The sequence below is a fragment of the Dipodomys merriami genome, unplaced genomic scaffold (assembly GCF_024711535.1).
Source record: "Dipodomys merriami isolate MVZ:Mamm:240054 unplaced genomic scaffold, mDipMer1.0.p SCAF_38, whole genome shotgun sequence".
Taxonomy (NCBI): domain Eukaryota; kingdom Metazoa; phylum Chordata; class Mammalia; order Rodentia; family Heteromyidae; genus Dipodomys; species Dipodomys merriami.
In genome coordinates, this window is record NW_027205381.1 from 12,558,176 (window position 1) to 12,582,743 (window position 24,568).

At 43.2% G+C, this 24,568-nt stretch overlaps 1 long non-coding RNA gene across 1 annotated transcript in view; it reads right to left on the minus strand.

Annotated features, from left to right (window-relative positions):
* Positions 1-7,187: 7,187 nt before the first annotated feature.
* The window catches only part of LOC138804961 (uncharacterized), a 39,337-nt gene continuing 21,956 nt past the window's right edge, over positions 7,188-24,568 (minus strand). Inside the window, exons 3-5 of the long non-coding RNA XR_011365389.1 lie at positions 10,608-10,730; positions 9,150-9,217; positions 7,188-7,932 (exon numbers count right to left, since the gene is read on the minus strand). This is a non-coding gene — a long non-coding RNA (uncharacterized lncRNA). The remainder of the gene's footprint in view (positions 7,933-9,149; positions 9,218-10,607; positions 10,731-24,568) is intronic.

Consider the following 24,568-nt stretch of genomic DNA (forward strand, 5'->3'; position numbering starts at 1 on the left):
TTCCTCATACCAAGGGCCGGAGACACACAACTCGGCACGTACACCGAGGGACCCCCTCGAACAGTGATTGGCCAAAACACATGATTTGTTTTAAAAGGATTGGCTGCCTGCGTGCAGACCAGGTTGTAACACTTTAAATTTACTGGCTGAAAAAGCGCGGGCACTCCTGTAACGGACAGAGGGGTCCCATAAAAGGACCATCCCCGGGACTGCTCGGGGTTCCCAGCCACTGACCCGAACTTTGCGGATCTCGAGGTCACGTGCACCTGGGAACCTGGGCATGCCCAAATAAAACCCTCTTGCCTTTTGCATCTGGTGTCGTCTGACTGGTGCTTGGGGCAGGGAGGTCCTGATATGGGGGACACCCGAAGTCGGGGGTCTTTCAGTATAATTGCAGTTTCGATTGTAGGTTTTCTGAGAACTTTTCCAAAAACTGGTTTTTCCAATAACTGTTTTGTCCCTTAAGTTTAACCTGAGGTCAGTTTTACAGATGATGGCTTGCTTTTAGAATGGAGTTCGCTTAGTCCTTCATTGTCACTTTATGCTCGCCCTTTCAAAATTAATCAGAGGGGCTGGGAAGGTGGCTCAGTGGTAGAACGCTTGCCTTGCATGCTTGAGGCCCTGGGTTTGATTCCTCAGCACCACATAAGCAAAAAAGAAAAAAGCCGGAAGTGGCACTGTGACTCAAGTGGTAGAGTGTTAGCCTTGAGTTGAAGAGCTAAGGGACAGCGCCCAGGCCCAGAGTTCAGGCCCCACGACCGGACCCAAAAACAAACAAACAAACAAACAAACAAAATTAATCAGAGCCAGAAGATCAAGAGAAATAGTTACTTGCCCACCTAATGTCCATACCTGTCTACCTTCTAACTGGACAGAAAGTTAACAATCTTGCTTTTGTATTTATAGTAGCTTCTGATTGGTACTCCCAACCAGTCCATTATGCTCTCCCCTACCCAGTTACCCAAAAGACCCTAGACAATTTATTTTTGCCTTCTTGTCCTGAGTCCAGTTATTCCACCTTCCCTGTAATGGGCCACAACTTGCTTTATACTCCAAATAGAACGTTTCTGGCCCATGGCCAATGTGTGTTCTCCTATGTTATTCATGTTAACTGACCTTGTCACCTTGTCAGCTTTTTGCTTGATCTTTCCTAAAGTCTCTTTCAACAGAATAACATCTCCTGCCCAGGATACCACTTGGAAACAAGTCAAGGCCATCCTGTTCCTGCAGGCAACCAGAGACAACACTTACACTGCCCTGCCTTGCCCAGTGCAGACCCAGACCCCTAAAGACCCCAGCTCCAGGGACTCCTTGATGCCCCCAAGCCAGCAGGAAGTAGTCAAAAGAGCCCATGACACCCATTGGCTCTGATACCTTTAAATATTTCTGCTATCTCCTTCTCAGGTTACTGTGATCCTAAAACAGGAAAAGTCTTACTCCCCCTCCTCCAGGATGATGTGAGTCAGGTACCCTGCTATGTCTACAATCTGAGACAGAAAAGGCAATTTCAGGTCTTTGATAGCCCCTTCTGGGAATCAATCCCTCCATGGCATATTCCTCTCTTGGGTTACTAACAACAATTTTTGCATTTTAGTAATTGTGTCTTACATTTTAGATAACTATTGCCATGGAAAAAGGAGGACCTTTGCCAACCAAACTGTCAAACAGATGCTACTTGCACGGTACCCGGCCAAGCAACAAAGCAGAGACCCCTGACTACTTCGTCCCTTGACAGCAGGAAGTAGCTCCAGAAGAAAAGACCTCTACACATTACTCCCTTCCCCCCAGCGTGGTACCCCTATTCTTATTAAACAACAGAGCAGGGAATGTTAGTATTCTGCTCACCTTTGGTCCTCAGCTCCACCCACACCTGGGCCCCCTCCCATTCCTGGAGTTCCCTCCACACACCTGGCCCCTCCCTCTCTCTGCCCAGACCCACCTGAACTCCCATCTACCTCACTTCTGGGAAGTGTTACCTGGATGGTGACGGGGGGGGGGGGGGGGGGGGTATGTGCTCCCTCTTGGGGGAAATATGGCTCCTCTAATAAACCTTATAATGATCTTTCTCCTGTGCCTGCCTGCCTCTGCGTGGTCCCCTGGGATGGATGTGTGGAATTCTCTTACATTGGTGGTGGCCCGTACAGGGAGAAAACAGATAATTAAACCCTTAGCTTTAGTTTACTAGCCATGGTCAGAGGTACAATATTTAACTCTTAGCATAGATGGACATAGGAATGACATAAATCACAGCCAACTTAATTACCAATTTCATTTACTTTGCAAAGGAGAACATCTTTTTTTAACTCCTTTCCAAAAGCCTTTTAAAACTGCCTGTGTTTTCTTTGGCTTAGTCAGATCACAAAGTTTTAAAGCAATTTAGATGAAATCACAGCTTTCATTGACAAAGATCCTTTAATAGGCAGAATACTTAGTAACCTTGAACGCATAACCAGTTACATATAGACAAATAGACACAGACATGTTTGTGTACAGATTATAGAGCGTGCTTAGATTTTAAAATCAGCCGTTTTTGAAATTTTAGCAGTATACTTTTCCTAATTATGATGGAACCATGTAGTTTAAAATGCAAAACTTTGTGAACAAGAAACTTAGTAGAGACAAGACATGAACAGACACGTGGCATAGCATAATGGCGCCACAGGTCAGGTGGGGGAGGGGTGTAGTCACAGAATCAAGTTTAAGTAGGCACAAACCAGCAGCTGAATTACCACAATGCCAAGATGGCACATCCACCACATGCTCAGTGCTAGAGAGTTTACAGAACTTAATACTTTTGGTAATATCCAAACTTATTGACCCTTTTTTGGGGGCGGGGGAGGGTGAGTTTAAACTTAAACATCCATTCGTTTATTTCCAAGAGTATAAACAAGCTATTGCTGGTTACATTCTTCCAGGGCTTAAACAAGGCATTTAGCATATGAAATACTTGTGAATACCTTTAGTAGGAAAAAGGGAGAGGTTTCCAGAAGCTAATTTCAGAACAGCAACCAGCAGAGTCTAAGGGGAGGGGGAGAGAGAGGGAGACTTTTACCTGCCCATGAGCTCACAGAAGTGGAGTTTTAAATTTGGGGCCAAATTTGACTGATGGGGGCTCAGCAGCCCTCTAAGGCCCAGGTGGCCTTAATGTAAAGAAATTTAGTGTCCTTCCTCGGGTAAGTGACCTGAAGCCACGCACCTCCAGTAGAGCATCCTCTACAGTGCAAGTTGGCTCCTAAAAGGGGTGATGGAGAACATCATCACCTTTGTCCACGGGGGTCCTTGGACCACGGTAGGCCCCTTGCAGCTAGGTCTTGACACTTGGCCAAGATTTTGCTCAGACAGTGGGGGTAGGGCTCAGTTAGCCCCCAAAGGCTCAGGTTGCCTTTCCACTGATATCGGAAACTGGGACCTCAGATAAACTGGTCAACCTCAGATAAACTGGTCACTTACCCTGGAGTGGAACTTAACGGTGTTGGATGGGCTGGTAGAGTGCTCAGTCAGGAGAAAGTTACATTGGTGGTCCTCTGGCAACCAGAGTATAGGATCTTGGGATAGGTCCCAGGGCAGCTGGTCAAACCCCCTGCCGAAGTGGAGGGGGGAGCAAATTCACTGGGGAGCCTATCCCCGTACGGGCCACCACCAATGTAAGAGAATTCCACACATCCATCCCAGGGGACCATGCAGAGGCAGGCAGGCACAGGAGAAAGATAATTATAAGGTTTATTAGAGGAGCCATATTTCCCCAAGAGGGAGTACATGGTCCCCATCACCATCCAGGTAGCAGGAGGGGCTGGGAGATGGGAAGTGAGGTAGATGGGAGTTCAGGTGGGTCTGGGCAGAGAGAGGGAGGGGCCAGGTGTGTGGAGGGAACTCCAGGAATGGCAGGGGGCCTAGGTGTGGGTGGAGCTGAGGACCAAAGGTGAGCATAACACTAACAATCTGGACAGCAAACTTCCTGGTTCTGCTTTCCGTGGAGAGAAGATGATGTGCGTTCTACTATCTCCACATTTCTCTGTTGATGAGCTTTTTACTCAGGCTGGCCTGGACCCATGATCCTTCCCATTTCAACCTCCCAAGTAGTTGAGATGAACTTTTAAATTGTGAATTTCATTTATTGATGCTTTAAGTTAAAGGAAAAAGATCTCAGTAAGAATAAGCCATTTCAACATATTTGAATTTGCTTTAATCTGGATTTTCTCCAAAAGCACAGCTGAAAACAAAACTTGTTCATAAATAAGTTGAAAAATTATCTAAAGAATGTTGAAAAACTGGGAGGAGAAATCAAAGAAGAAAACCACAACCTGGTGTACATTATTTAATAAGCACTGTGGTATGTACCCAGGGTTCAGTCTGTCTACATTTTACAGAAATCACATCATGCTTATTGCTCACTTGAGATGCTGAATCAGGCACTTCACTCAGCAGGCCTCATGCTATATTGGATAGGGCTGCATCATTTTTCTTTTCCTTTCTCTTCCTGGTTTGGTGGTAATCAGAAAGGCTGACAGGATCCTGTCAGACATTTTTTTACATACTGACACTGGAGAAGTCTGTGAAGCAGATGATGCATTGAACAGATTATGCACATGTTTCACTCTACATTGAGGGAAGAAAGCAGACTACCTTCCAAGACAATGGAAGGTAGTGTCAGCAGACGGAAGTGAGGTTTAGTGAAGCTTCCCTTTAAATATAGGAACTCTTCACTTAGGGTCCTTGACTTTGATCGCAGAATAAGAATTTCTAGACAAGTCACAATGGTAAGAAAATGTAGCAGAGCTTTATTGAGTAAGTAAACAAGCAGACAAGCAGACACAAAAAGCAGACAAACAGAAGGTCAGGGGCACACTCTAGCACTCTACTGTGGGTGCTTTCATAGGGACACACACACACACACACACACACACACACACACACACACACAGAGACAGACACAGAGAGAGACAGACACAGAGAGAGACAGACACAGAGAGAGACAGACACAGAGAGACAGATAAACCCACAAGAAGACACCCAGAGAGGCACGTAGCTCTTAGAGCTGTTGGGTATTTATAGAGTAAAGGCAGGGAGGGTCTGACTTTAAGTTATGCAAAGCTAGGTGCTTTGTCTTTGCTCTAACCACACCTAGTATTATTCTCTGAGTTTCCAGGTAAAAATGCATCCTGCCATAAAACAGGTCCTTATCCTTGAAACAAGGAGACATCCTGTCAGGCAGTTGTGAAACCTAGGGTGAGAAATGTATCCCTCAGGAAAGAGTGCATTCAGTTGTTTCTCTCTGAAGCAAAGATAGCCTTTCTAAGTTTCTAAATACCATGTTTCTGAATTGCCTTCACCAGGCTTCAGTTTCCTTGAGTTATCCTGCTTCATTTTCCCCTAAATGACTTTATTCCCTTAATCTTAAAGGAAGTACATGAAGGAATATCTCCTGTATTTGCTGTTAGCTGACCGTACTTCATTTTTTTAGTCTATCCAGCTTCATTTCCCCCAAAAAAGCTTGAATCTTTAAATCCCTGGCATCCATTTTCCCTAGGCTATCCTGTCTCATTTTCCCCTAAATAACTTCAGTCTCTGGGAATCCATTTTCAGTAACTGCTTCAAGCTGAGTTGAGGGAGTGGCCTTGCCTAGCCAGGGACCTGAAGTCATACCCTATCTTATTGAGGGGTGACATGGGAAGATCATTTATTGGATCAGATGCTGAAATCAGATATCATTAGGAGCATCCTCTGATTCTGAACTGGAAAGGAATCCAGACAAGAAATTAGGGAGGATAACAAGCCATAGAAACAATACAAGATACAGCAAATTGGTATTCTCCCGCATATTAATACCATCAAGATAAACAACAATTCTTTTCCACCAAGTGACTCCAGAGAACCATGAGGTGAGGAGTGCATTAAAGCTAAGAGCAGAGTCAGATAGAGTATTAATCTAAGTGTGTAGATCCTGAAGGGATGAGAAGACATTGTTTGAGTTGTTTGGAACATATATTTAAAGGATCCTTCATGTCCACCCCAGGGGACCACCCTGAGGCAAGCAGGCACACAAGAAAGATTATTATAAGGTTTAGTAGAGGAGCCATATTTTCCCAAAGTGGGTGAAAGATTAAAAATTAGAGTTACATTTTTACAAATGCTAACTGCTGGTTTTGCTTCTGTAAACTTGCTAGCACTGACCCTTCCCCTCCCTGGAAATATATAAAAAGCTTCGGAGTCTAGGAGTCTAGGTGTCAGCCCTGGGACAAGCTCTGTCGTCGTAAATAAAGAGCTAACAAATAAATTCCCCAAATGGCCAAATGGGACCCAAGATAAGGAACAAAGAGTATGTTCCTCGGTATTCCTGTGCAGAAATTCCCGGTTTAGGGGGCTCAAGATAAGGGCCATCTGGTGGGCTCTGCAGACTAGGCCAAATTGTTAATCACAAACCTGTAACACTGTAAATCTCCTAACCCTTATCTCCCAGAGTGCCTACCTCCGTCTGCACTAATTGTCTTATTACAAAGAGTGTTATAAACTTCCCCGTATAGTAAACTGAGCCAATCCCAGGGAACCTGGGGTCTTATGCTAATCCTGGGGCTTTTGTCTTTAAAAGTGCCTGTAACCGCTGCTGCTGCTCGGGGCTCCCTGTCTGCCCTGGACAGAGAGCCCGTTTGCGCAAACACCAAATAAACTCCTCTTGCTTATTGCAGCTGCTGGTTTGCAGTCTTGGTTCTTGGGGTGCCCTCCCATTGAAGAAAGCACCCCAGGGGGTCTGGGGTCTTTCAGTGGGAACACATGGCATCTGTCCCTATCCAGGTAGTAAGAGGGAATGGGGCAAGAAGTCAGATAGGTGGGTGCTCAGGTGGGTCTGGGCAGAGAAAAGGAGTACCAGCTGTAGGATGGGAATTCCGGGGCAGGGAGCAGCTCAGGTATGGGTAGAGCTGAGGACAAAAGGTGGGCATAGTAGCCGGGTGCTGGTGGCTCACGCCTGTAATCCTAGCTACTCAGGAGCCTGAGATCTGAAGATCACGGTTCAAAGCCAGCCCGGGCAGGAGAGACCATGAGACTCCTATCTCAAATAAACCACCAGAAAACCGGAAGTGGCGCTGTAGCTCAAGTGGTAGAGTGCTCACCTTGAGCTGAAGAGCTGAAGGACAGCGCCCAGGCTCAGAGTTCAAGCCCCACGACCGACAAAAAAAAAAAAAAAGGTGGGCATAGTGCTAACAAATATAACATTTAACCTTTATAATTGGGCAGGTTCCTCCTTGGGCTGCAGTAAAGATGTCTAAAGCCATCCTATTTTGGAGGACCACTTGCCTCATCACTTGTACCTCTGAATTTAGCAAAGAAATTTCTTTAATAGTATCATTAAATACTTGTTGGATATATTTGTTGAAGGATTTTATATGTCATATAATGTTCTCTAGGCCAATAGATGGAATGAAGACAGAGGCCAAGTGATCCAAACAGACCTAGGACACCTGTGTTGTAATACTGGCAAATTTGCAGGCTTTGTTAAAGTTGGAACCCATATCTCCTGCATCCAGGAAAAACCTATAGTACAGCATCCTCTCCATTCTGGGGGCAGCCAGGGCCAGAGTTTGGTCCCACAAGACAATCTGGTGCTTCTTGGAGCTGCCCAGCAGCTCAAGGGCCATTGGTAGCATACCAGTCAGTGGTCTTGAGTGTTATTAGCCAAAAATACCTCCCTTTAAGAATTCTGGGCCCATTGCAAAAATGAATTCATTTTCACTTTAGCTCTGGGAATAATAATCAAAAAGTGCATAACATAGGTTTTTATAGACATTTAAGGAAATGCCCACCAAAGCTTGAGCCTTTTTTCAAACCATTCAGGTGATCTGCTGAAGCCTTCTTTTTCTTGAAGAGACATCTCAGGCCTTCCAGAGGTTTACAGGTAGAGCCATCCTGTGGATCCTTGGGTCTAGATGAATCTGAAACCTAGAACATAGGGTTGAAGAGATAAAGGTTCTATCCACGCAGAAATGCCAAACAATTTTACAATTGATACAGTGTTAAGAACAACCATGTAGGGTCCCTTCCAACTAAGTAGAAGTTGATCTGAAGAAATTTGGGCATAAAAGGGATTAAACCCATTTCCATACTGCAGGCCAGAGAAGCCTGTTCAGTACTCCAGTCTGCAAAGGCATTTCCCTGGTTGATTAGGGAACCTGACCTTTGATGACCCTTACCATGCATAACAGCTACCTGTGAAAGTTCCCAGGCAGTTTTTAGTAGGGACAGGATCTCAGATCCATGATTTATAAACCAAGATGGCATATTTAGAATCTGTATAGACACATAATAGGCCCAAATGGCCAGGTGTCCTTTGAAGCTCCAGAAAAGTGTTTTCATTTACTAACATTCCAGTCTTATCTTCTTTTTTTGGGGGGGGGGTCCAGTGGTGGGGCCTGAACTCTGGGCCTGGGCACTGTCCCTCAGCTCTTCAGCTCAAGACCAGCACTCTACCACTGAGCCACCTCCCCAGCCCCAGCCTTATTTTCTTTTCCTAACCAGATGAACTTATGTAGCCAGTGTTAGATCAAAATTTATAATCAATTAGGGTCCTCAGCAAATGTGGGTTTGGGGATTTTAATTTTAAATTATTCTCCATTTGAACCCTTGCTACTTATTATCCACTATAATAGCTGTCTGATAGGCAAGGGTGTAAGTTTCTGCCCAATTACACAGTTGAGACATGAGCATTAGAAAGGATGCTTATAAACTATTTTCCAATGACCACCAACCTCTGATAACTTTTGAAAGGCCAAGCAGCAGTGACTCCAGGATCTGACATCATCTCTGCCACTTGAGCAGCTCTCTTACTGCCTTCTAGATACTGTGTTGCTTTGTCCCATGGCAGGATAAATGCCTCATTGACATCTTCCTTGGTCAGTCACTAGACTTGAACTCAGGGCCTAAGCCCTGTCCCTCAGCTCTCCAGCTCAAGGCTAGAGAGCCCTTCAGCACCTCCTTCCAGCACTCTGCACTCATGGTCTCACAGGGGCCTTTTTGTGCCCAGACTGGCTTTAGATCAATGAATCTTTGTAAAAGGCCATTACTACAATTAAAAGCAACAAGGTGGTCATTAGAAAAGTAGTCTCCCAAGCATGATTTTACCTGTAGCTTATTAAGGGCCAAAGTTACATCAGACATACTTGTAAAAATCTTTTGTCCTTTTCTAGGCCTGCTGGAAACTTTACAGAAGGTCTGTGAAGACAAAACTCTATAGCAGACATAATGAGAGATGTGAAATGGCAATGGATTAAAAATCATATATTTAAAAAAATGGATATAGCACTTTAAGACATTAATTGAAACCACTGTTACTAAAACAAACATTTTTGATTATGACTGAAATGGCTCTGTATCCAATGCAGCTCACTTCCTTGAGAAAGAGACATAAAGAACTAGACAGGAACTTTGGTTTAGTTACCACTTAGTTTTATCCATTAAAAGCTTGACAAAATTAAGCGGGGCACCAGTGGCTCACGCCTGTAATCCTAGCTATTGAGGAGGCTGAGATCTGAGGAACACAGCACGGGCAGGAAAGTCCATGAGACTCTTATCTCCAATAAACCAATAGAAAACCAGAAGTGGTGCTGTGGCTCAAGCTGTAGAAAGCTCACCTTGAGCTGAAGAGCACAAGGTTAGCACCCAATCCCAGAGTTCAAGCCCCATGACTGACAAAAAAAAAAAAAGTGACAAACTTAATAGTACACAATTACTTTCATAGATGGACATAAACAATGAGATGTTGGTTTTACATCAGTGTACCTCTTGACTTTATTTACCAATTTTACTAGTATTTTATAATAATCTTTATCTTATAAAAATTTAAGACATACACATGCCATCTGTTACCTACTAGAACCTTTTGTGTTTATCTTAATTTTTTTCTTTTTAATAAATATTTAAGACAATTTTTACTTTCTAAATCCTTTTTTTTAACTTATTTTTAATTGCATTTTGAATTAATTCTTAGAAAACATTTTTGTGAGCCAGTATTCCCACTTGGTTTTAAATTACGGACAACGGGAGCATTACATGTAGACTGATTAACACTGAACTAGGAGTAAAAACTTAACAGACTGGAGGAATCTCAGATCATTTTAGACGAAATGTATCTAATTGTAAAATAGTATTGAAATTTAAAGTTTTATTTTACCAGCTTATATTGAGACCAAATTAAATTACATAAAGATATTGACTTCTTTTTAAAGTGTTCCATTTTTTAACTGCATCCCATAATTTCTAATAATACTCTTTTTACTGTCAAGTTAGGTTTTCTCCATCTGTCTGTAAGAAGAAAGAAAGAGATAGAACTTTAAGGACCACACCTCAGACCCTGCTAGTCCTCGGGTCTGGATGAGCTCCATTTTTCAGCTTATCCTTACTCTGCAAAGATGGGGCCACATTGGCCCATACTATGGACCATGCCTTTAATGCTGGTCCCTGGGCTAGATGAACTGTGCCTTTTTGCCTGTTCATCCTCACTCCCTTATTGCCATGCCCTCGCAAGGGGCATCCCCTAGCTCCCAGGGCGGACAATCTCTTCTTCTCAGGTTTCCCGGAGGGCCCCAAAGTGAACCAAGCCTTGGCCAGTTCATCCTTACCCCTTCTAGGTAAGGGATGAACTGCACCTCTTTCCTTGATTCCTTCCCAAGATGAATCAGGCCCTTGTCAGTTTATTCATAGCCCTCCTCAGGCTCAGATGAGATGGCCCTCTTTCCTGATTCCTGAATGAGAGAGAAATTAGGGCAGTTTTAGACAGAGAAGATAGAACAGACAATATCTTTGAAGATGGTGAAAGAAAACCTTTATTACTTAAATTTATGCTACTTAGCCCCAAATTTAACCGTGGAGAGAAATAGATCCTAAGTCCTCCAAAGATTTACATTTTTGCTAACCCAGATAACTCTTATTACAGCATTAATGTTGAACCTTAATTAGATATAAATCCAGTCACAAGAAAATAGAGAAGCCACATTTTGAGACGCCAGATATGACTCCCTAGAGGTCTGTAGGCAGCCAGTTGTCACAAGGACCTGCAGTCCCAAAGGTCAAGAGCCACACATTTGGGTGGAGACCAACCCTCAGAAAAGCATTATACATAGGCACTGGGAGCAAAGCTCTATTGGGGCTAGACAACACAATGTATCCAAATATTCCCCAAAGCTGACCCTCCTGGCTCTACCCACTGAGCCAGGCATCTGCAATTTAAAAGATGGCTAGTGTCACCTCTAGGCTTTGGAGCTGGATGGTCAGCCCCCATCTCTGTGACACATTATTAGACTAAGTTTCCTCACTTCACTAACAGCTGTATGCATTAAAATACCAGATTAACAAACAATATTTCAAAGACACACATACATGTACACACAACACAACACACATTCACACATTTGTGCACAATTTTTTTTGTGTGTGTGTGTGTCACTTGTGGGGCTTGAACTCTGGGCCTGGACGCTGTCCCTCAGCTCTTCAGCTCAAGGCAAGTGCTCTACCACTTGAGCCATAGCGCCACTTCCGACTTTTTTCTTTTTTCTTATGTGGTGCTGAGAAATCGAACGCAGGGCCTCATGCATGCAAGGCAAGCACTCTACCACTGAGCCACCTTCCCAGCCCATGTGCACAATTTTTAAGGCGCACTTAAAGAAAAAATAAACAATCATCCGTTTTAATTCCAGAGGCAAAATGACATTATTTTGCCAAATATGTTGCAAGGAAAAGAAAAAAAATTTTTTCCCAACAAACAATCTCTGACAGATAACCAAGCATAGCCAGGAACAGACTATGTTCTATCAGATGCCTTTGCTGAAGGGAATGAAGGGTTAGAGTACTTGAGGCAGTGACCATTTGTTGCTTGTTTCAGACCAGAGCAACACTTGGTACTAAACCACCTAGTTGTGTGCCTTTATAAGACCTGCAAATCCTTAGCTTGGGGCTCTCCTCCTAGGCTCTGCTGTGTCGGAGTGTAGGACGAGGCCCGATCTGCAGCCCGTTTAAATAAAACCTTAAAACAGCTGTAAAGTCTGACTCTCAGTGGTCTTCTTGGTGGGGGTCCTGTGATCTAGGCATAATATATTAGTGGGGGCTCATCCAGGATTCCCCCAAAGACCCCCGAGACCTCAGACTCCAAAGGTAAAACAGCGCTGTCTTTGTTAATTTGTCTTGTCCTGTCATTTGTTTTACTTTCGTTTTCCTTTGTGAAGGCTGATTCCTAAAGGGTTGTCGAAGGGGACGCGCTTGCCCCTGGAGGAACTGGGAGACGTCTCAGATCCTCTTGTGGGGTGGGGGTCCTTGGAACCCTGCCATGTGGGACGGGGAGGAGGGGGGATCCTTGGAACACCGCCGTGTGGGGCAGAAGTTGGAACCTCGTCGTGTGAATTGTGGGGCGGGGGTCGGTTCAGTGTTGGGCGGAACTGACCAAGAGGGCCTCCTAACTGAGGCCCAACTCTCCCACTGTGGGTCTGCTCCTTCTGCTGTGGGGCATGGGTGTGGAACCCCACCGTAACAGGAGTCAGTGGATCAATTCGGGAGATCTCCACTTCGTAAGCTTTTTTTTTTTGTAACTGTCAGGCCTGCATGTGTTTTGTTTGTACTGTTTATTGTTTTTTGGACTGTGTGACTGACGGACTGGAAACCATGGGCAACACTCCATCTAGCCCCCTAGACCTACAAAAAGAAACGAAGAGGAAAAGAAATTGTACCCTCTGGTTTTTCAGGGAGATAACTTGGAAGAAGAAATGTTTTCTCCCCCATACTCCCCATCCCAGGTTCCTTCTGCAGAGCCTGAAAATGATCCAGAGGAGGAAGGAGCTATAGAACCAGCAGCCGAACCCTCAGCACCTGCCCTTAAAGTTTCTGAGGGGCCAGTCACTCGACGATGCCATGGGATCAGCCCCGCTTCTAGTGCAGCTGTTTTTCCCTTATGCACTGTTGAAAGATTAAAAATTAGAGTTATATTTTTACAAATGCTAACTGCTGGTTTGCTTCTGTAAACTTGCTTGCACTAGCTCTGACCATTCCCCTCTCTGGAAATAAAAAAAGTTTGGGAGCCTAGATGTCGGCCCTGGGACAAGCTCTGTAGTCGTAAATAAAGAACTAACAAGTAAATTCCCCAGGTGGCCAAATGGGACCCAAGATAAGAAACAAAGAGTATGTTCCTCTGCATTCCTGTGTAAAAAATTCTCGGTTTAGGGGGCTCAAGATAAGGACCATCTGGTGAGCCCAACAAATTAGGCCAAATGTTAATTAATCAGAAGTCTGTAACTCCGTAAACTCCCTAACCCTTATCTCCCAGAGTGACTATCTCCATTTGATCATCCGAGCCAATTGTTTTATTACAAAAAGTGTTATAAACTTCCCCGTATAGTAAACTGAGCCAATCCTGGGGAACCTGGGGTCTTATGCTAATCTTGTGGTTTTTGTCTTTAAAAGTGCCTGTAACCGCTGCTCGGGGCTTCCAGTCTTGGAAGGGGAGCCCGTTTGAGCAAACGCCAAATAAACTCCTCTTGCTTATTGCAGCTGCTGGTTTGCAGTCTTGGTTCTTGGGGTGCCCTCCCGTTGAAGAAAGTATCCCAGTGAGGCTGGGGTCTTTCACTGTAGGTCCTGTGGATGCGGATGGTCAACACAACTCCAATATTGGCCATTTTCTACCAGTGATCTATACAATTGGCGCATCCAAAATTCCCCCTTTTCTGAGAAACCCCAGGATTTAATTCGTTTGCTTGAAACTATTCTCTTTACTCATCAGCCCACTTGGGATGATTGTAGTCAGCTTTTATAGGTCCTTTTTACCACGGAAGAGAGAGACTGTATCCGAGAGGTGGCCCGGAAACATATCTCTGGCCCCACAGGAGCGCCCATCATGGATCCTGCCCTGATTGCTGCCCATTTTCTCGAGATCTGACCAACATGGGACTACAATAAGGTTGAAGATAGGGAGCGACTCCTCGTCTACCACCAGGCTCTGTTGGCAGGTCTCAAGGCAGTGGCTCACCAACCTACTAATATGGCCAAGGTTTATGACGTTAGACAGGGAGGAAGTGAAAGTCAGGCAGGTTATCTTGAGTGGCTCATGGAAGCTTTTAGTCAATATAGCCCAAATGATCTTGGGACCCAGGAGTTGGCTCAGATGATTATGTTTGCCTATATACATCAAGCTGCAACAGACATAAAGCAAATGTTGCAGGCTCTAGACAGACTTGGTGAAAAGTCTATTAGGGGTCTAGTAGCTGTGGCAGAAAAGGTTTACAATAAGAAAGAGATGGAGGAGCAAAGACAGGAAAGGAAAGACAGAGAACATGAAGTTGAGCGTGAAAAGAGAGACCAGGCCAAGGAAAAGAGGCCAGACTTGTTGGACTCGCCACTATTGCATGCTGAGCATACCTGGTTCACAGACGGCAGCAGTTTCATTTGAGATGGAAAAAGGTACATGGGTACAGCAGTCACCATGGACACTGAGATAGTGTGGGCAGAAGCACTCCCCCAGGGAACATCTGCACAAAGAGCAGAACTAGTGGCACTAACAAAAGCCCTACAAATGGGAAAAGGGAAGAGACTAAAACATTTACATGGACAGTCGGTATGCTTTTGCCACTGTGCATGTCCATGGAGCCATTTACCAAGATAGGGGGCTGCTGACAGCTGAGGGAAAGACTATTAAAAACAAACAAGAAATTTTAAGCCTCATCTGGGCCATATGGGATCCAGCAAATATTGCCATTATGCACTGGCCTGGCCATCAAAAGGGAACTGATTCTATAACCAAAGGAAATAACTTGGCCGATTAGGCAGCTAAGGAGGTGGCCCTCCAGCCCAGAGCGGAAGTACTCTAGTAGACCCAGGGCCACGAGCTTTGCTTCCTGAGCCTCAGTACTCCCAAGAAGACTTGGAGTGGATAAAGAAAATTCCCATGGCCTATAAACCCCCGGACAGAGAAGGAAACAAAGACTGGTGGAAAACTGGTGAGGGGAAACTTATCTTGCCACAAAGATTGGGCAAAGGGATTCTTAAGAGAATCCATCGGGTCTCTCACATGGGAACCCAAAGAATGCAGGACTTGCTCCAACACTGAGAAGTAAAAGTTAGGCAAGGAAAGCAACTCATTGAGGACATTGTTAAAAATTGTAAAGCCTGTCAGCTCACCAATGCTCCCAATCAACCGGTTACAAAACTCTGTGGAGATAGGCCAGGTGTGTACTGGGAAGTAGACTTCACAGAAATTAAAACTGGAAAATTTGGATATAAATATTTGCTAGTTTTTGTAGACACCTTTTCAGGATGGGTTGAAGCCTACCCAACAAAGCATGAGACCACGAACGTCGTGGCTAAGAAGATCCTGGAAGAAATCCTATCCAGGTATGGCTTCCCATCCACTATCGGGTCGGCCTTCATCTCAAAAGTAAGTCAAGGAATAGCCGCGGCACTGGGGATGCATTCGCACTGTGCTTATAGACCCCAGAGTTCAGGGCAGGTAGAAAGAATGAATTGGACTCTAAAAGAGACCTTAACGAAATTGGCCTTGGAGACTGGAGACTGGCACAGACTGGGTATCGCTCCTTCCTTTTGCCCTGTTTAGAGTAAGAAATTCACCCTATCAGCTTGGCTTTACTCCTTTTGAAATAATGTATGGACACCCTCTACCTATTATCCCTAGCCTTCAGACTGAATTGCTTGCTAATTTGGGTAATACTGAATTTCTGTGTAAGCTTGACTATTTACAGCTGATGCATAAGAGTATGTGGCCCCAGCTTAGAGCATTATGATTCTGCTTCTATTCCTAACCCCCTTTGTTTAAACCAGGGGACTGGGTGTTTGTTTGAAGGCACAACTTGAGATCTCTGGAACCACGGTAGAAGGGACCTTACATGATGCTACTGGCTACACCCATTGCCCTTAAGGTGGATGGCATTACTGCTTGGATCCACTGCTCCCACGCCAGACCAGCTGACCCCTTTGCCCTGGATGACCATGGGGAAACATGGGAAGTCTCTAAAGATCCTACCCAACCACTCCACATACGTCTCAAGAAAAGAAAAATGAACTGATTGTTATTGGTATTGTTGTTTAATAGTATGGCTCAAAGGTCAGAGAGGAACTATACCCGTTCAAGATCGAAAGCTGTTGGAGTTTAGTTTTGGGCCGGAGCCACAAGATTGTGTTTCAAGGCGGGGAATGAAGGGTTAAAGTACTTGAGGCAGTGACCATTTGTTGCTTGTTTCAGACCAGAGCAACACTTGGTACTAAACCACCTGGTTGTGTGCCTTTAGGAGACCTGTAAATCCTTAGCTCGGGGCTCTCCTCCTAGGCTCTATTGTGTCAGAGTGTAGGACGAGGCCCGAGCTGCAGCCCATTTAAATAAAACCTTAAAACAGCTGTAAAGTCTGATTCTTGGTGGTCTTCTTGGTGGGGGTCCTGTGACCTAGGCATAACATTTGCTAGCAAGACAGTTTACTTAATTTGAATCCTTTTTTCTCAAACACATTTAATACTGTTAGGAAACTAAGCTAGTAAAGAGTCTCCATTTCCCTGCTCAATCCAGTAGGAATTCAGACACATCTATTTGATGTGTCCACCTCCAAAAGAAATTTGCTATAATATAACACTTTGACAAGACAGCATCTGTTAAACCCAATTCTCTATTATCTACCATGTGGCCAAGATGGCACCAGTTAGACCAAAATAATAAAGAATCTAGCAGTCCCAATTTATATATCAATAGGTTTATTTAACTTATACAGAACTCCAAAATTTGCTACGAATCAATCTTTTTTTGTTTTTTTTTGTCAGCCATGGGGCTTGAACTCTGGGTCTGGATGCTGTCTCTCAGCTCTTGAGCTCAAGGCTAGCACTGTACCTACTGAGCCACAACACCACTTCTGGTTTTCTTGTGGTTTATTGGAGATAAAAGTCTCCGGACTGTTCCTCCCTGGGCTGACTTTGAACCGAGATCCTCAGATTTCAGCCTTCTGAGTAGCTAGGATTATAGACATGAGCCACCAGTGCCTGGCTTTAGGAATCAATCTTATATCTACCAAATTTCAAATTCCTTTCTACTTCCTTTTTCATACCATCAGTGGCCTTACTCTGCTTTTTACATTTTTTAAAAAATTTTATTGTGAAAATACTGTACAGAGGGGTTACCATGACATAGGCAAGATAATGAGTACATTTCTTATCAAGTATTATAGCCTCCTCCTTTGTTTCCCCTTCCATCCCTTCCCATCCTCTCCCCGCCCCCCCCCTTTTACACGTTTTTAAACCACAGTACTTTACACATCAGTCTTTACCTCTAACTTTTACCAAATAAAGTTCAAAAAAAAACTTTATGTAAAAGCAGTCATGTATCAACCCTTTTAGCATATAAAGAACTAAGCATTATAAACAAGGTTTTACATTGAAGCAAGTATCTAATCAAAGCCAAGACAAATTTAAACACTCTTATCCCTTAAATTAAATCAACACAAATAATCTCTATCACAGGTAAGGCAAATTCCAACATAGATGCAGTTTTCTTACTCCTTAAATGAAACCACAATGGAAAGTAATCTGTATTCAGAAGAAATTATCACTTTTTCCATCTCAACTCTATATAGAAAATAGAAAATCTTAAATTTTTTTACAATATTTTACCAAACCAATACTGAAACAAAATGAAGGCAAATCAAAGAATTTGAGTGGGTTAGTAAAACCGACAAAAAAAAAAAAAAAAAAGCTGGGCACAGGTGGCTCAAGCCTGTAATCCTAGCTACTCCGGAGGCTGAGATCTGAGGATCACGGTTCAAAGCCAGATCCGGCAGGAAGTCCGTGAGACTCACTCTTATCTCCAATAAGCCACTAGAAAACTGGAAGTGCTGCTATGGCTCAGTAGGTACAGTGCTAGCCTTGAGCTGAAGAGTGCAGGGACAGCACCCAAGCCCAGAGTTCAAGCCCCACGACTGTCAAAATAATTTAAAAATAAAAAATGACAAAAGATGCAGGGTACCTGTGCCTCCAGAGGCTGAGACCTAAAGATGGTAATTCGAAGCCTACTTAATTGGAGATAATCTTGGAGATTCTTTGCTTTTTGGTTTTTTTGGGGGGTCCGGTCATGGGGCTTGAACTCTGGGCCTGGGCGCTGTCCCTCAGCTCTTCAGCTCAAGGCTAGAACTCTACCACTTGAACCACAGCGCACTTCTGGCTTCTTTTTTATGCTTATGTGGTGCTGAGGAATCGAACCCAGGGCCTCAAGCATGCAAAGCAAGCACTTTACCACTGAGCTACCTTCCCAGCCCCCAGAATCTTGGAGATTCTTTATCTCCAATTAAGTATCAGATATGCTGGAAGTGGAGCTGTGGCTCAAGTGGTAGAGTGCCAGCCTTGATCAAAAAAAGCTCAGGAACTGAGCTCATGTCCTGAGTTCAAATATTAAGAACTGCACCAAAATAAATAAATACATAAAAGACAAAAGATAATCAATGTTTGTGTGGAGTTGGAGAAATCAGATGCATGTAAATTGGTGGACATGAGAATTTATGAGCCATTGTGGAAAACAGAATATAGATTCCTCAAAGGAATAAAAATGGAACTACCAATGTTCCAGCAATCCCACCTCTGGGCAAATCAATATATCAAGCTGTGCGCTAGTGGCTCACCCCCGTAATCCTAGCTGCTCAGGGTGCTGAGATCTCTGAGGATCAAGGTTCAAAGCCAGCCATGAGACTCCTATCTCCAATAAACCACCAGAAAACTGAAAGTGGCGCTGTGGCTCAAGTGGTAGAGCACTAGCCTTGAGCTCAAGAGCTGAGGGACAGTGCCCAGGCCCAGAGTTCAAGTCCCACAACCAAAATTTAAAATAAATAAATTATATATATATATATATATATATATACATATATATATATATATGTTAGTTCACTGTAGCATGTTCACAACAGTCAAAGTGTGATAACAAATCTAAGGTAAATGCATAAACAAGTTGGGAACACTATACACACATAAACCACACACAATGAAATACTATTTAGTCTTGGAAAAGAAGGAGATTTTATCATTTATGACAACATAAACTATCTTTGAGAATGTTTTGTAAGGGAAATAAAGAAAGCATAGTGAAGATTAATGCTGGGAGTGGTGAGTGGGAGTTCAGTGGTAGAGCATTTTCTTAGAGAAAGACTTACATGAAATCCCTTGCACTGTACAAAACAAACACACACCCAAAAACAAGTGTTGTGTTATCGAACACATGGGAAACATACAGAAAAACTTTTAAAAGCAGAATGTAGGGGGTGCACATTAGGGAATGGGGTGGAAGAAGTGGCAAAATATTAGTCAAACAGTAGAGTTTCAGATATTTCTATGCAATATTAATTTCTAAGGGCTAAGAACAAAGATCAAGTAGCACAAGAGCCTAGCAAATACAAGATTCTAAGTAATTAACACAAAAATATTAATTTCTGCACATCTCATGTACAAAATGACTATATTTAACAATGTCATACTGTATTTTTGAAACTTGTAAAATAATAGATTTTAATTTCTCTCTTTCTCACACACACACACACACACACACACACACACACACAATGTAAAATATGTGACATGATGGGTGTAAGGTCCGCTCGGGGATGGCGAGCAGACTCCATCCTCCTCACAGCAAAGTCTCCACCCAGTATGTGCATTACCTAGGCAACTGGGACACCTGGAAGAGGTCACATCTGCATCTGCTGAGGTCACATCTGAATTTGATGTGGCCACACCTTTCTTGGCCCATACCCTAGATAAGGCCTAGCCCAGGCCCAGAGGCTCTCTCGCTGCTCTTTTCTAGCTCTCTCTGCTCTCTCTGCTCTTTTCTAGCTCTTCTCACACCCTTTCCTCTCTTTCCCAGCTTTCTCTCATTCCCAGGCCTTTCCCAGCCACGTGGAGTGCCAACCTTGCCTGGTCCCAGCAGGTCTACTGAATAAACCTACCCCTTACCTGAATACCATGTGCGAGCTGCTGTTCTTACTTGGCTACCTCTTTTTAAAAACCTAACAATGGGTATTTCAATTATCTTCATTGTAGGAAGTATTTCCCAGTGTACATTTATATCAAAATATTTTGTGAGAGTGATAGTACATGCTTTTAAGCCTAGCACCCAGGAGGCAAAGCAAGGAGAATCTCAAATGTTGGAGACCCGAAACCTGCCTGAGAATGCTCTGGCCTCTTTCAAACACCTAATTGACAAGTAGACGTTCTCGGAAATTCCCAGGTGCACATTTAGATAACTTCCTATAACAAACTACATCTGGCTAGCCATAAAACTTATCTTATCTCCAGCCCTAAGCAAACGGTGCCTGGCCAACCATAAAAGAAATCACAGGAGATACCTTTAAGATGAGCACAATGGCCAAAAGGATAAGCACGACCCATCCCTGACCCCGGGACTCCTCACCCTTGCTTCTGCAAAGTTTTTTTCATTCTTTCCCTTCCCCTGTCCCTTCGGGTATATAAACCCTGCCTCACTTTAATAAAGCAGACCTTGACGCGACTCAGAATGGCTCTGTCTTTCTTTATGCGCTTGGTCTCGATCCTCTCTCGCCCCCCTTGGTTCTTTTAGGAGGTGCCCCCTCGGATCCCCCACAAAATTACCTGGCCTGCTGGATGGGTCACTCAAATTTAAGGCCATCCTGAGGTATACAGTGAGATCTTGTCTCAAAAAACAAAAGCATATTGTTCACTTGGAGATATATAATCTCAACTTGTCTTAATAGTGTCTTAATGCCTTACTAAAGGAGCTACAAGCTCTTACAAAGTAAATTTCAGGCTGACAGGACTTTTCAAGGGAGTTCTAGAAGCCATTTCAGAAAGAAATCAAGCCAGATTTTATAAATTTCTTTGAGATGAATGGGTACTTTTAATTTAATCCATTTCCATCACCGCCCAGCTAGGCAAACCAAAGGCAGTATAAGAAAAAAAAACAATTGGAATCAACATTCCCCATTTATATGAAAATGATAATCCTCTAATACACATAAATAAAACTCAACTTTATTTTTTAAAAAGGTAATATATGATGAAGAAGAGTTTATTCTAATAAAGTAGTATTTAGTATATGTTAGCTCAGAAGCCTCCTCCCTCATGGCTTAACATGCTCTTTCCCTAGGCAACACTAGGCCCATGTAGTAAAGGTAGCAAATGATCAGCCCCTACCCCCTTTCCTTGAGAGAGCACCCTGTTGGGATATCTATGACCATATAAGGCAAAGAGAGCTCCTAAATCCTGGAGGTTACAAAAGCTCATCTGAGGCCATAGCAGGCACTTCTCACTCCCTCTCACCTGGTGAGGGGGCCTTGCTGGTCCCCTTACTGGCAATAAACCTTTCCTTTATTCTTCCTACCTCGATGTCTACATGGTTTTCTAGCTGAGTGTAATTTACTCTAACAGTATATAAAAATTTTGGCACAAAATTGAAAATTCAATCAGTAGGTTTAGAGCCAGGTGTCAGTGGCATATGCTTTCAATCTCAGGAAGTTGAAATCCATAAAGCCAGCCCAGGCAGGTAAGTCCATGAGACTTTTATCTTCAACTTGCTCCCCCAAACTAAGAAATAGAGCGGTGACTGTAGTGGTAGAGAACTAGCCTTGAGCTCAGTGACAAGCTCAGCTACCAGAGACAGTTCAAACCCTAAGACTGGCATGCATATGCATGCATGCATGCACGCGCGCACGCACACACACACACACACACACACACACACACACACACACATTAATCACTAGGTTTCAACATGTAACTCATAAATAAACCACTTGTCTGGCATGTATACCATCCTGGAGTGGATTCCTAATATTGCAATCAAGAGAAAAAAATCTTTCATTAAAAAATCAATGTAATTAACTGGATTCACAAATTAGAAAGGGAAATACATATGATCATCTCAATCTAAACTCAAAAGGAGCTACATAATCCAAAATCTATCCATTGTAAAATCTCTACTTAATAACGACTGAAATGAATCTTCTCAATTTATCAAAGAGTACCTATTGAAAAACTATAGTAAAGATGACAGTGTTTATCAATAATGAAGCAAGTAGATCAGGACTTCCTTTCAACATTATGGTAGGGATTCTAGCCAGGCTCTAACAGTAAAAGAAATAAAAGCCATCCATATTGGGAAAGAAGATTCTCAGTTGTCTCTATTCTAAGATGGCATCCTTGCAAATAAAATAATACCAAGCCAGGTGCCAGTGGCTCACGCCTGTAATCCTAGTTATTCAAGAGGCTGAGATCTGAGCATCACGGTTCAAAGCTATCCCAGGCAGGAAAGTCCATGAGACTCTTATATCCAACAAACCACTAGAAAACCAGCAGTGGAGCTGTGGCTCAACCGGTAGAGCACTTGCCTTGAGTTGAAGAGCCCAGGGATAGAGCCCAGGCCTAGAGTTCAAGCCCCACAACCAACAAAATAAATAAATTAATAAAATAAAATAATATCAATATAACATATAAAAACTATAACGAGTGAAATTGAAGTAAGGAGGCCAGGTCTGCCCGGCACCATATTGGCCACATGGTGGATGGTAGGGTCTGGCATCTTGTCTTCATGCTGGGGGGGAAGGAACCCCTCCATCCTGCCTCCCAGGTAATGGGCGTGCCCGGACCCCTGGAGGCAGGGGCAGGCACTTGGCTGATAGGTTACTGAATCTGTCAGTCTAGTGCCTGGGACTGGGAATTTCCTGAGGATCTGCCCCCTGCGCCCACCTATTTTCCCGACCTATTTTTAAACCCAGATCAGCCTAGCCGCCAGGACTCCATGCCACGTGTGTCTCTGTGATCGTGTCCTGTGTCCTGTCTCCCGGCTCATCTCCAGTCATCATGGCATCCCAATTCAGCTCTCCATTGGAGCTGAATTGCTTATTGGTATTGTTTTTGTTCTTTCTTTCCTCTTTAGCATGTTTCATGGCTGTGTTATGTGTATTTGCATGATGCAGGCCTTGGTAATAGCTGGTGGCCTGCAGCCTGTTGACTGTATAATAAAGACTCCAATATTCTATATTTTAAAATGTGGCTTCTGGGATGATTTACCTTAAAACACAATGATGCTTACAAAAGATACATAAGGTTGTGAATGAAGGTTTACAAATTTTGTGTTTTTTTTTAAATTTCAATCTGTTTTATTGTAAAGGTGATGTACAGAGTGATTACAGTTACATAAATAAGGTGATGAGTACATTGATCAGTTGATCAGTGTTACCCCCTCCCTTGTTTTCTCCCCAATTCCACTCCCCCTGAAAGTAGTAAAGTTCAGTTCCAACATAGTGTCTTATGAGTATCACTATTACAAAAAGGTTTGAAAACTTCAGAGTTGCTAAGAGTAATTAAAGACCAACTAAATAAGTGGAGAACCATACCTCTGCCTGGGTAGGAGATCTCAATGTTGCTATAGTGTTAATTCACTCCAACATGATCCAAGATTGAACCCAACAACGATATCTTAGCAGACTATTTTGTACTCACTGAAAAGCAGATTTTATAATTCATGTAACATAGCAGATATCAAAGATGCATAACTCATTAAAGGACTAACATCTGGGGCTGGGAATGTTGCTCAGTGGTAGAGCACTTGCATTGCATGCCTGAGGCCCTGAGTTCGATTCCTCAGCACCACATAAGCAAAAAGAAAAAAGCTGGAAGTGGCACTGTGGCTCAAGTGGTAGAGCGCTAGCTTTGAGCTGAAGAGCTGAAGAGCTGACAGCCCCCAGGCCCAGAGGTCAGGCCCCATGACTGGGCCCCCCCCCCAAAAAAAGACTAACATCTGCTTTAAATTTTTATTATAATTTACATATTATCAGAATATCTAAAAATTAAATATAAAGAATATATAAGAGTATTGCTAAAAGTGAAGAAAACAAATTACCAGCTCACTTGTTGTAGGTAAATAAAATGGTATGGCATTCTAGAAGATGATGGCACTTTCCTACTTAATTAAACCAATGCTTAACATATGTCCCTGAAGTTGTACAGATTCTGTCTGAAGAAACTCCTTTTCATTAATAGTTTGATATGAATATATTCCTACCAAAGAACAGAACTTGTATTTGCAGGACACAGGCAGCATTTGTTTCAGATGCTATGAATATTATTTCATGGCTTCAAGTACCTCTCATGTTCAGAGTTGATAAGGAGTGATGCTGTGGCTTCATCTTCAAGTTGATTTCCTAAAGCCAAATATTTCTTGAACAGTATTTGTATGCATTTTGGTCCCTTGTGCAGCATATAATAATTTCAGTTGTTCCATATTTCCACCAAGTATATTATTGTAACATTTAATTTTTTTTCTGATCAGATAGTTAAAAGACAAATTAATAAGTTGATGTAATTTTAATTACCCTTGCAAATAAATGAGGTGAAAAAAATTTTTTTGGGGGGGGTCCAATCGTGGGGCCTGAACTCTGGGCCTGGGTGCTATCCCTCAGCTCTTGAGCTCAAGGCTAGTGCTCTACCACTTGAGCCACAGCACCACTTCCAGCTTTTTTTTCTGCATATGTGGCACTGAGGAATTGAATGCAGGGTCTCATGCATGCAAGGCAAGTGATCTACCACTGAGCCA